Raw genomic sequence first — 13,732 nt, 5'->3', positions numbered from 1 at the left:
GCGGAGGTTGCAAAGAACCGAGATTGCGCCACCGCACTCCCACCTGGGCGGCAGTGCGAGACTCTGTCTCAAAATAATAATAATAATAATAATAATAAAATTTAAAAAATAAAATATGGCTAAGACACTGATTAGAATAAATTTATAACTAGAAAATTGTAAGAAAATCAGATCTTATTGTTCTCTTGAATTTTTTTTAGAAATTACTCAGTTTTTGATTTTTTTTTTATTCAAAAGAGGACACTCTTGACATTTAACAGAATAGATTTAACATCTATGTAAAAATACATTTTTCCCTTTTGCGGGCGGTGGCGAGCGCGGAGAGAACACCATGAAGGCCTCAGGCACACTACGAGAGTACGAGGTGGTGGGTCGCTGCCCGCCTGCCCCCAAATGCCACACACCGACCCTCTACCGCATGCGAATCTTTGCGCTTCATCATGTGATTGCCAAGTCCCCCTTCTGGTACTTGGTATCTCAGTTAAAGAAGATGAAGAAGTCTTCAGGGGAGATTGTCTACTGTGGGCAGGTGTTTGAGAAGTCCTTCCTGAGGGTGAAGAACTTCGGCATCTGGCTGCGCTATGACTCCTGGAGCGGCACCCACAACATGGACCGGGAATATCGGGACCTGACCACCGCGGGTGCTGTCACCCAGTGCTACCGAGACATGGCACCCAGGCCCACTCTATCCAAATCATGAAGGTGGAGGAGATCGCAGCCAGCAAGTACCACTGGCCGGCCGTCAAGCAGTTCCAAGACTCCAAGATCAAGTTCCTGCGGCCCCACCGGGTCCTGCGCCGTCAGCACAAGCCACCCTTCACCGCCAAGAGGCCCAACATCTTCTTCTAGGTGCAGGGCCCTCGCCCGGGTTTGCCCCAAATAGACTCATGAATATATATATATGTATTTTATATATACATTTTATATATATTTTATATATATACACACACACACATCCCCCCCCCCAAGTTCTTAATCTGACTTTAAATAATTTATTCTGGTGATTGTACTTCAGTATTATAGGTATCACAGTTAAAGATAAAAGTTGGCAGAAGCTTAGAGAAAAAAATCTAATTTATACATAATGCACTTGTTTTACGTATCTATTATCATTTAAGATAAATTTTTATTTTAAATTGATTTATTCTACCTTAGTCATTATTTGTCAAAAATATTACAGGATATTTCGATTTCCACAAATAGGTTGAAATTTGCATACTTATATTTATAATCGGATATTCCAGCTCTATTTATATTTTCATGTATTTTCACTTGCACTGAGAGCATAAAAGTATATCTAAGTTAACAAATTACATCATTCACACCACAAATATATGCAAAACTCTAGTTCATTAGAGGGATTTTATTTTAACCTCTAATCAAATTATTATTTCTCATTTCACTTTAGCCCTGTATACAAATAAACAGAAAGAAGGAACCAGCTTCTTGCTTAATAGTGTGAGGAGTTCTGTTGTTTGATCTGCTCCCTAATGAAAGTGAAGAAACTTACAACAACAACAACATTACAACTACTTAAAGCAACTGGAAATGGTCTTGGGGCAGTCAGCAAATGAAACAATATCTATTTAATAATGTCCATGAAAATTTTAAAGGAAGGCAGGAGTTTGTGGTATTTGAACCAAGAGCATCCACTCTCCCACCTCTCCCAACTCCATAAGCCAGACCCCACTTTAGACTGTTGCAACCAAGAACACAGGTTTCCTCTATTCCCAGTGCCCAGATAGAGGGCTTTCTTACTGGGAGGAGCTGGATGCCAGGATTCCTTATCCTGCCCCCAGCTATCTGTTGCTGAGACTAAGTCCTAGGCAAGTGGGATTGTGAAGTGGAACACTTGTGTAGAACAGAGGGTCTCATTTATTTGTGTGTGGTATGGTGAAAATCCTGGGGCCATATCCACCTGTGTTGGGCTCATGGCTTGCTTGTTTCATGCCAGAGAGGCAAGACAAGGGAAACTGGGCTCTTGTTCCTTCCAATCCCATTGCTAAGCTCCTAGAGCAGCTGTGTCACTCAGAGAGAAGCTTGCCATTGTTCCCCAGTTCCAGAGCTATAACTTAGAGATTTTTATCTGTAGGGAGAGACAGAACACAAAACAGACTGCTCTTAAGCTCCTTCCCAGGAAAATTAAAAAAAAAAAAAAAAAGTGACTGTATTTGCAACAGAGAATGGAGAAGTTCAAGCCTAAAGGCACTCTCAAGAACAGTGGAGGCCAGGCATGGTGACTCACACCTGTAATCCCACCACTTCAGAAGGCTAAGATTGGAGGATTCCTTGAACCCAACATTTCAAATCAATTTCCATAATTGCACCACTGCACACCAACCTGGGAAAAAGAGTGAGACCCTGTTTCTAAAAACAAACAACAACAAAAAGAGAGGGTTGTGGAGTTGTGGTAAAAGGCAACTTTCAGGAGATTCAAAATACAGGCTAAACTGTAGATAGGCAAGTTGTAGGAGAGAGCCAGGTAATGACATCTGAGAGGAGTCCTTCTTGAGTCAGACCAAAAAATCAAACACTGACTTCAGAAACTATTTCTTCAAAGGAACCAGAATTAAATGAATTAGTGTGCAGAGCAATTTATGCCCAAGAACACTGTCAAAAGCAATGTGGCAATCAGCCAGCAATTAGTGGACTTTAATGGCTTGGTATGTTCAGAGAAAAATTCAGTCCTGCCAATGCCACTGTCGTTCCTGTGTGTATCTTCCTGAGAAACAATGGCAGAAGCTGAACACCGGAGTGGAAGGTGGAGAAGTTAGGATGAATTTCACTAAAATAATCCATTCAGTCACTAAACAAATAGATAAGCAAATCAATAACCCAGAGGAGGAGGGGGATACCAGTACCCAGAGTTGCTGTAATGTACTATCTAAAATGTCCAACTCCCAACAAAAAATTCTAAGACATGTAAAGACCGGTACACCGCAAAAAAAAAAAAAAAAAATGCAGCCAACAAAACTGCCTGTGAAAAAGACCAGATGTCAATTTTATCAGGAAAAGACTATAAAGTAGCCATTATAAACATGTTCAGAGAACTAAAAAGTAGCCATTATAAACATGTTCAGGAAACCATGATTAATGAAGAAAAGAAAGATATGAAAAGAAAGATATGGATGCCACAATGTGGCATCCAATAAAGACTACCAATCAAGAGTTAAGAATTATAGAAGACTACCAAAAGTTATAACAATGAAAATTAAAAATGTATTGGGGGGGCTATTCAGTAAATTTGAATTTACAGAAGAAAAAAAATAAGCAAATTTAGAGATAGAGTAATAGAGATTTGGCAACCCAAGAAAGAAACGAGAGCCTCAGAGTAATGTGGGACACAATTAAGCACAACAACAAACTCATAATGGGACCACCAGAATGAGGAAAAGAGTAGCAAAAATAATCTTGAAAGAATAATGGCTGAGAAATCCCCAAATTTAGTGAAAAACCATTATGTTCACATATAGGAAGTTTGAAAAACTTCAAACAGGGTAAACATAAGGAGATCCACAAACCAATATGGTAAAAATGCTGAGAGTCAAAAACAAAAAGAAAATCTTGAAACACTAGAGATAATTTATTCATAAAACCATTTTTGCTTTGGAAATGATCAAAAGAGCTTAGGAATCAAAAGTTCTAAATTCAAGTCTAGGTCTGTCATTTATTAATTAGATGAGCTTCAGCAATTTTTTGGCATCTCTGAATTCTAATTTCCTAACCTGAAAAATAAAGTTAATATTTCAAACAAACATGAAATTCTTCTTACACTCAATGTGGTAATATATGTAAAAGCCTTTAGAAAACAATGTGTCCTAAACAAATACAAAACACTTTTAAAATTTTTAAGTGAAAATGTTTTGGGAGCTCAAACTAAGAACCCAGATTTTTCCAGTTTATCCTTTGCTTTACTATAAAGCCAGCCTAATCCAGACAAGTGGCAGAAATAAAGGAGGCTGTTTTCTGTATCATAAACAATATTATTCTTTTTAAAAAGACACAATTTGTACATCACTATAGGCAAAGAAAATAATGATATTTGAAGAAGCACTAGATCAATAAGCTCTAAATCAAGTATTTGTGGATGGACTCACTATTTTAATATAACCAATGCAATTACATATTATGCCAGGGCAACTAAAAAGTAGTGCTTATATTCATGTTGATCAATTTCTCTAGAAGAGAAATACATATCTATTTTATTCATAAAACTAGTAAGAAAAAGAAATCGTATTTTCAATGAATATAATTTATATTGATATTTTAATACTAACTTGCTATTATCTATATAATAATGACCATTACTTATATATTACATACATTATATATATATATATATGAAAATTTGCGATGAAACTGAAATCCCCAAGGAAGACATTGATTCATGGGAATCAAACTAGTTACATTTCTTAGAAATCAGTGAAAATCATGATTCTGTTTCAGCAAATAGCCAAATGCTTACAGAGAGAGTTTTAATTTTGATTGTTCCTGAGAACAGTGTTTGCATTACCAATGTTTGTGGATAAAAGTGACAGAGATTTAAACAAGGTGGGAGGAGATGTATTTTTTCTCACTTGAAAAGAAAGTCAGAGGTAGGCTTTACTGAGCATTCATTCAGCTATTAAAAACATCCTCATCAGGAGTCCAGGTTTTTCTCTGTCTTTGTTTCCAAAGTTTTCATTCGATGGTTGCAAGTAGACTTCAGATCCTACCATCATGACCAGTGAAGACATTCAGATGCAGCAGTAAACAGTGACCAGAAGTAAACAGGGCTTTTTCTCCAGAAATGTTATTTTTATAAATAAGAGAGAAAAATAACCATAAACTCTCAAGCAGACTTCTTAATTTATCTAGCCTGCTATGGCCAATCTTAGGTGCAACTCAGATGGAAATATATTTAATCTATTATCTTTTATTAATATTTCAAGATTGGCAATTAAGAAAGTGTTGGGAACAGCTCACTCTTCGATCATCTAACCAATGATGTCTGTCACAAGTACTATGAAAGAAGAAAATACTGCATAATTTCAAAGCTTATATAACTGTAAATATATAAAAAAGATCCATTAATGATTAATAAGTTTTAGTATTTCCACAAATGAGATAAGCTTTGGATATACTTTTCAATCCACAATTAATTGTATGAAACTCCTAATTTATTATATTTCCTGATGATTTTAAATAGTCATATTGCCACAAAATTTAAAGTCTAAATTTGGTGCTAATCTGTAAAACTATGTGACTTAAATTATTTTCTAAGGTAGGATTATTTCTAAACAATTGCAACTATTGTTTTTAACAAAAACAATAGTTTAAGTTTGAGCTGCCAATTCAAATACCATATAATAATTTTTGGTCTGTTCAAAATGTCCAGTTCCCTTATTCCAAGAATGTATTATAATGGTACTTTTCTACTTATTTGGTTTCAAAGCATAAATGTGTATTTTAGCCCATTTTCTGTTGCTATAGCAGAATACCTGAGACTGGGTAGTTTATAAAGAAGAGAAGTTTATCTAGCTTACAGTTCTGGACACTAGTACATTCAAGATTGTGCAGTTGCCTCTGGAAAGGACCACATGCTGTGTCATACGGCAGATGGCATCACATTGGTGGCAGCACTTGCAAGAGCAGCAAATGAGTGCCTGCAAAAGAGACAGGGGCAAAGGAGGCCGACTCACTTTAAAACAACCTGCTCCCACAAAAGCCTCAAGGGTACTAACCCAGTCTCATGAGAAAGACATCAATCAATCTTAACAAGCTAATTACCTCTTAAAGGCCTCACCTTCCAACACCACTAGATTGGCAACTAAATTTCTACATGAGTTTTGGTGGGGAAAAACCATACGCAAACCATAGCACCATGAGAGGTTTTTTGGCTTGTAATGGTAGAATTAGTTGCACACAGTGAATAGGGCCTGACTCAACACACGGTCAAAAGTTGTAAGAGTCATTACATAATCTGGTTTGTTTCTCTTTTTATCTGTATGAATAAATACATGAAACACAAAGTAGCTTACATACTAAATACCAGCAAAAAAATTAGACTACCTTTTCAAATATTAAATAAGCAAATGCTTAAGACTACATGTGATCGTTATAACAGTCACTAATTGTCACATGACTCTGCTGTGCTCTGTGGTGTCATCTCCATCCGGTTGAGCCTGTGAAATATACATCTACACATTTTTTACAGACAGAACATGTAATATTGATGGCCAGAAAGACCACGTAGCCATCCATCCCAGATCCCTCTCTCAGGCTGGACAAAGTCTTCTAAGTTTGGTGGGTGGTGAAAATGGTAAAGGAGAGTCATTGAGTCCTGTGCCTGAACCCTATAAGATGATGATTCTGCGATAATCAGGCATTTGAAGTATTTATCCAGCCCATCATCATGGGTCTGAATTAAGTCTTACTTCAACTGGTAATTTGGCCTCACACTGGCCATAATGGAGGCAGAGAGTGAACTAAGTGAAGCAAGTAATTCTAGGATACAGCGTATCTTACTACACTCAGAGGCATCATGATCCTAATTGAGGTGCTGGCAGAACTCCTAGGATTAAAAAAAAGCAGTGCAAATAATTAACTGTGTTATTTGAATGCAGGCCTGTTTAGAGGCATTGGGCTATATCAGATGACCTCCTAATTAATGAAATACTGTAAACTATTTGATTTACTGGAGTCAGTACCTCAAAATCTGCTCATATTCTCAATGCTTAGCTCTGTAAAATTTAAGAATTCCTGCAATGATGGGCTTCTAAATTATTATGAAGGTATTACTGGTTTCCCTGGGAATATATGTGTATCTTCCTTGGGAAATTAGTATATCTTCCTTGGGAAATTATATTTCTGGATTTTTGTTTTGTTTTGTGTGTGTGTGTTTGCTTTTTTTTTTTTTTAACCGAGTTTCACTCTTGTTGCCCAGGCTGGAGTGGAATGGCGTGATCTCAACTCACTGCAACCTCCACCTCCCATGTTCAAGAGATTCTCCTGCCTCAGCCTCCAGAGTAGCTGGGATTACAAGCATGCACCACCATGCCCCGCTAATTTTTGTATTTTTAATATAAATGCGGTTTCACCATGTTGGCCAGGCTGGTCTCAAACTCCTGACTTCAGGTGATCCACCTGCCTTGGCCTCCCAAAATTCTGGGATTACAGGCATGAGCCACCATCCCAACCAGGAAATTATATTTCAGTATGTCTTAGGAAATTCTATTAATTCACTTATGAATGTTGATTAATACCAAGATTTATATATATGTATATATATACATTATATATATAATATTTTTTAAAAGCAGTTGCAAACATTTTTAAAATATAAATATTTGTAAGAATATTAAAAGTAAAAAGGAAACTAATCAACATAAATTCAAAAGTAACAATAACCACAAAACCTTGTTTTAGATTTTGATGAGTTGATCAGATGTATATACTCTGCTCAAACGAACTACACATAATTTGACAAAGATATGCTTTCTAAAGTCTTGGCTAACTAAATCTAAGTCTGCATAGCAAGTATAGTTGTAGAAAGGTTGAGTAAAAATGATCTATCCAGAGTAGATCATTATGGAAATCGTATGTATCAAGAAGTAATAGCCAACTTTTTTTTTCTATTACAAGGACATTTTCCCTTTCAAGTTATTCAATCACAATAAATTTGAAGTAATATATATAAAACTGCATGGTTTATTTAAAGCAATGTCTTTTATTTTGTGGGAAAATAATTGTCTGTGAGGTTTGATGAAACTTCAAGAATATTGATCACTGTGATAGTCTTAGTCACCCCACATTCTATGGTCGAAATGTTCATGTCCCCTAAAATTTATGTTTTGAAACCTAATACTCAATGTGATGACATTAGGAGGTGGTGCCTTTGAGAGTTGCTTAGGTGATATGAGAGGAGACTTAATGAATGAGATTAGTCCCCATATAAATGAGGCCACAGAGAACTGCCTTGCCCCTTCTACCACGTGAGGAAAGACACAGACCGTGATGAACAAAGAAGCAGGCTCTCACCTAGACACCAAATCTGCTGGATCCTTGACTTTGGACTTCCTAGCCGCCAGAACTGTGAGAAATAAATTTCTGTTGTTCATAAGACAGTCAGCTTATGGTGCTTTGTTATAGTCCAAACATACTAAGACAGTGTGCCTCTTTTGTTTCACATTTACGTTTAAATACGCAACATCTTAGACTGTTCTGTTAGTTCTCATTGAATTAGACAATTTTGCGGATGGAATCATAAAGATGATTATAAAAGTAACCATTACAGTATATGTCTAACCTCAGAATTAAGTTTAATGAGATGCTTCTGATTTGTATCATTTCTTTACTTGTCTTTAAAAAATAAGAGGTTTTTTTGGTAGTTTTGATGAGTTACAAATTTTTAGCATTTTATTATTGAAAAAAACTTGGCTTCACATATAGTTCATTATATTCTAAAATTTGTCTAGGGAACAATAGATTGAAGATTAAGAATATAATATATAGGTTTGGGAAACAGAGGAAGATGAAAATAAGTCTCATTTATAACAAAAGAAAATAATGTATGAAAGTGTGCTGAAATCAACAACTAATTGTAATATATTCATCCTATAATGAAGTAAATATAATACCATACTATAGCAACAATTCACCTGTGTACCATTATAATTAGTTGCCATCATAAATCCAGTAACTTCATGGTTCTTATTGATTTAACTTACTGATAGATTTACAACCTAACTGTAATCTATTTAGTTGTAGGCACAGATTCAGTATTCAAGTCAAATTCTTATTTAATGCAAATGTTGTTTTATTACCTAAAACTTGAAAATAGAAAGAAATTTTTGTTACCTTCACAGAAAATTAAATAGAATAAAATGATGTAAAAATAATGAATAATCTTAAAATATTTCACGTACTCCTTAATGCCAGTACTGCTAATGAGGCGCTTTGGAAGCTTGGTTACTTTTTTAAAAAACACTTTCATGTGAGTGTGGAGTTTTTGAGGCATGAGACTAAATTATGTCTTAAAATAATAAAATAAAACCCACTGTACATAAGCACATGGCATACAAATTTAATAGTGTTTTTTTTCCATTAATCTAACTAGTTATTCACCTTAGTTATAGGCCAGGTTGATTATCTCACTGATAAATGTAATTGCACCACATCTCACTTTCATCTCTTATCTCCAGTATCACAGATGAAATCGTCTTCCCAAAGGAAACCAATAAAGTCCAGTTCTCTGTTTTAACAAATGTGTAATAAAATTTCTAAATATGATAATGTTTCACAGCTTCTCTCTGAGTTTGTTTGTTTGTTTTTGCATTTTATTTTGAATGTCAAATGCATGTGATTGTTTTCTGGCCATCTTAGCCTTAATAAAGTTTAGAGATAAGTAAGAAGAGTTGGAATTATCTTATTAAGTAATGAATTTCAGGATGTAGTTTCAAGGTCAGCTTCAGCAATTATCTCTCTCTCTGTATTTTAACATGTGTTTCTGTTCAGCAGCCTATCTCTATCTGGACAGCTTCCGTAATTACGAAACCTCTCTTTTTGCATCTGTACAAAGTGCCCTCTTCTTAGACATTGATCTATCAATTTGAAGACAAGCTTACAGCCGCTAATGCACACTTTCTTAAAAAATAAATTTTACTGTGTATATCTGAAGTTTACAACACAATGTTATAGAATACATAGAAATAGTAAAATAGTTACTATAGCGAAGCAAATTAAAATAATTTATCATCTCACACAGTTACTATTTTGTGTGTATGACAAGAACAGCTAAAATCTATGTATTTAACAACAAAATAAATCCCTAATAAAATAAAATCGGATCACTTATAGTCTTCATGTGGTATATTAGATCTCTAGATTTGATCATTCTTTATGACTGCTACTTTGTATCTTTTGACCTTCCTCTCCCCATTTCCTCACCACCCCTGATGACTGATGTTTTATTATCCATCTCTGTATATTCTCTATCTCTGTATATTTGGCCTTTTCTTTCCTTAAAAGTCATACAGAATAATAAGATTAATTTGGGTCTTACAGTAGGAAAAATACAAAATAGTTCCTTACTATTTTTCCTGTTACCTCCTTATCCATAATGATTTTGATATCTCACATATCTGACCAGAAATCCATCCATTCAAACAGAAGGAATTAAATTTTTCTAGTCTTGCAGCAGTTTTTGATGGATATATCATAGGTTCAACAAAGGGACTATCTAGCCCCTAAACTAAAGGATCCCCTGTTTTCTCTGTGAATGAGTCAGGTACATGGACAATAAAAGGTTTTCTATATTTAAAATGATTTAATAAAACATCTGTCAAAGAAGAATGTATAAAGTGCTATCTATGGTAGCACAGTAAGAGGAGAAATAGTCTGTCTACTTGAAAAGGGTAGTTTCACAGATGTTATTTAACTGCATATTGAATGATGATTGCAAAGGTAGCAATGAAACATTAGTGGGGCAAATGAAACAGCAAGTGCAAAGAAACTGAGGTAAAAAAGTGCATAGAATCTGGGATAGATGGAAATATTGACCAGATTCTTCGTCCCTCCCTAATGTATATGCTTGCTATGGCTTCATCTTTGGCAGCAGGTGGTTCTCTAATCTGTGACCATGGGCATAACCATGCAACTTGATTTAACTAACAAAATACAGGATAAAACAATACCTTATGGCAAAAGATAAATCATATATTTTTATCACTGTCATAAGCTTCTACCCTTTCCATGAGAAGAATGACTCTGGCTAGCCCATTGGTTGAAAGAAGATGGAGAGAGGCAGAGCAGACCTAGATTTAAAAAGGTAAAGCCTAGGGTAGAGATGCCAAGTCAACCCACAAATTCAAATATTAGAAATAAATATATACAGTTATAGTTTACCGAAGGTTGAGTTTTATGCAACAAAACAGTATTATTAAAGTGCAAAGAACCGTTGGAAAGCAGCTCAGAAAATAATAAATAAATAAAACTGCAGTGCCAGGTTTCTATTTGTTGGAGAGCACATGTATAAGATGAACTCACAGCTACACAATAATCAAATTCCAAAAGCTTTTGAATGGCCATATTAGGTCTCACTTCTTAAGCATTGGGAAGCAGTAAAAGACTTTTACTCTAGTAAAAATCCAATCAAACTTAAAATATTACTCCGACAGAATAGTAGTAAATAAATTAAGGAGTGTAAAAACTAGGGACAAAGATTGGGAATGTTGTTGTTGAAAGTGTTCATTGAAAGAGTTTGAGATAAGAACTAAAGCATGAGGATGTGGGAAGAGATAAGTTTAAATAAATAAAGGGAGAAGATTTCACAGAATGATTGAATAAATAGATGGAGTTATACAAGAAAACACCCGCTCGGTCAAAAATCCAGTTACTACATTTTCTATTTTTACTTTCTAACTTTTATTTTATAGTTCAGGAATACACATGCAGGTTTGTTAAAGGGGGCTTTGATGTGCAGATAATTTTGTCACCCAGGTAAACAGCATAATAGCTACTAGGTATTTTTTCAATCCTCACCCTCCTCTCACCCCCCACCATTGTGTAGGCCCTGGTGTCTATTATTCTGTTCTGTGTGCCCATGTGCACTCAATGTTTATATTCCACTTATAATAGAGAACACGCAACATTTGATTTTCTTTTCCTGTTTTAATCTATTTAGGATATTGACCTTCAGTTTCATCTTTGTTGCTGCAAGGGACATGATCTTGTTCTTTCTTATGACTGCGTACTATTCCATAAAATAAAAGGCATCTGAATACAAAGAGAAGAAGTCAAACTATCTAGCTTCACAGACTATATGATTCTATAACTAGAAAACCCCATAGTCTCTGCCCAGTAGCTCACAGATCTGATAAACAACTTCAGCAAAGTTTCAGGGGACAAAATCAATGTACAAAAATCAGTAGCATTTCTATACATCAATAATATCCAAGCTGAAAGCCAAATCATGAATGTAATCTCATTCACAATAGCCACACAAAAAATACTTAGGAATACAGCTAACCAGAGAGGTGAAAGAGCTCTACAATGAGAATTACAAAACACTACTAAAAGAAATTAGAGATGATACCAAAAAAATAGAAAAACATTCCATGCTCTCAGATAGGTAGAATCAATGTTGTTAAAATCGCCATACTGTCCAAAGCAATATATAAATCCAATGCTACTCCTATCAAACTACCAATGACATTTTTCAAATAATTAGAAAAAAATTCTAAAATTCTTTAGAGTCAAAAAAGAGCCTAAATAGCCAAAGCAATCCTGAGCAAAAAGAACAAAGCTGAAGTCAGCACGCTATTTGACGTCAAAATACACTACAAGGCTACAATAACTTAAAACAGCATGGTACTGGTACAAAACCAGAAACATAGACCAATGGAACAGGTTATAGAACCCAGAAATAAGCTCCACACCTTCAACCATCTGATCTCCCATAAAGCCAACAATAGCAAACAATGGGGAAATGAATGCCTATTCAATAAATAGTGCTGTGATAACTGGTTAGCCATATGCAGAAAACTGAACACTTACCTTTCACCATATGTAAAAATCAACTCAAGATGGATAAAATATTTAAATTTAAAATCTAAACGATAAAAAAAAAAACCTTGAAGAAAATCTAGCAAATTCCATTCTGGACATTGGCCCTGGCAAAGATTTCATGACAAAAACCCCAAAAACAATTGCACCAAAAGCAAAACTTAACAAGTGGAACCTAATTAAACTAACGGCTTCTGCACAGTAAAAGAAACAATCAACAGAGTAAACAGACAACCTACAGAATAGGAAAACTGATTGCAAACTATGAATCTGACAATGGTCTAATATTCTGAATCTATAAGGAACTTAAACAAATTAACCAGCAAAAAGCAAAAACCCCATTGGAAAATGGGGAAAGGGCATGAATAGACACTTTTCAAAAGAAGAAATACATACAGCCAACAAACATTTTACAAATGTTCAATATCACTGATCCTTTGGGAAACGTAAATCAAAACCACAATGTGATACCATCTCACACCAGTCACAATGGATATTATTTAAAAAAAAAATAAAAATAAACAAGTACTGCCAAGGTAGCAGAGAAAACAAAACACTTATACACTGATGGTAGGAATGTAAAGTAGTTTAGCCACTGTGGAAACCAGTCTGGAGATTTCTCAAATAATTTAAAATGGAACTGTCTCTCCCCAGCAATTTCATTATTGGTGTATACCCAAAGGAAAATAAAACATTCTACCAAAAAGACACATACAAGCATATGTTCACTGCAGCACTATTCACAATAAAAAACACATGAAATCAACTTAAATGCCCATCAGCAGTGAGTTGGATAAAGAAAATATGGTACATATACATCATGGAATATAGATACACCATGGAATTGTTACATGTTTGGTTTATGTTGAGACATAACTGTGTTATTGGCATTCCATTAGATCAGGCAGAGATTGAGGTGGACAGTCAAGTGCCAAATCCCTCAATGAATGAAAATAAGTGATTTTGGGCCGGGCGCGGTGGCTCAAGCCTGTAATCCCAGCACTTTGGGAGGCCGAGACGGGTGGATCGCGAGGTCAGGAGATCGAGACCAACCTAGCTAACACGGCGAAACCCCGTCTCTACTAAAAAATACAAAAAACTAGCCGGGCGAGTTGGCGGGCGCCTGTAGTCCCAGCTACTTGGGAGGCTGAGGCAGGAGAATGGCGTAAACCCGGGAGGCGGAGCTTGC

At 35.5% G+C, this 13,732-nt stretch overlaps 1 long non-coding RNA gene and 1 pseudogene across 1 annotated transcript in view; one reads left to right on the top strand and one right to left on the bottom strand.

Annotated features, from left to right (window-relative positions):
- The first annotated feature begins 331 nt into the window (after positions 1-331).
- Positions 332-849, top strand: LOC117076816 (annotated as a pseudogene).
- A 4,681-nt stretch (positions 850-5,530) lies between these two features.
- Positions 5,531-13,732, bottom strand: part of LOC117076812 — a 36,044-nt gene continuing 27,842 nt past the window's right edge. Inside the window, exon 3 of the long non-coding RNA XR_004434480.1 lies at positions 5,531-5,645. This is a non-coding gene — a long non-coding RNA (uncharacterized LOC117076812). The remainder of the gene's footprint in view (positions 5,646-13,732) is intronic.

Source organism: Trachypithecus francoisi, unplaced genomic scaffold, assembly GCF_009764315.1.
Source record: "Trachypithecus francoisi isolate TF-2019V2 unplaced genomic scaffold, Tfra_2.0 Lachesis_group0, whole genome shotgun sequence".
Taxonomy (NCBI): Eukaryota; Metazoa; Chordata; class Mammalia; order Primates; family Cercopithecidae; genus Trachypithecus; species Trachypithecus francoisi.
This window is presented reverse-complemented; position numbering and strand designations above follow the sequence as displayed.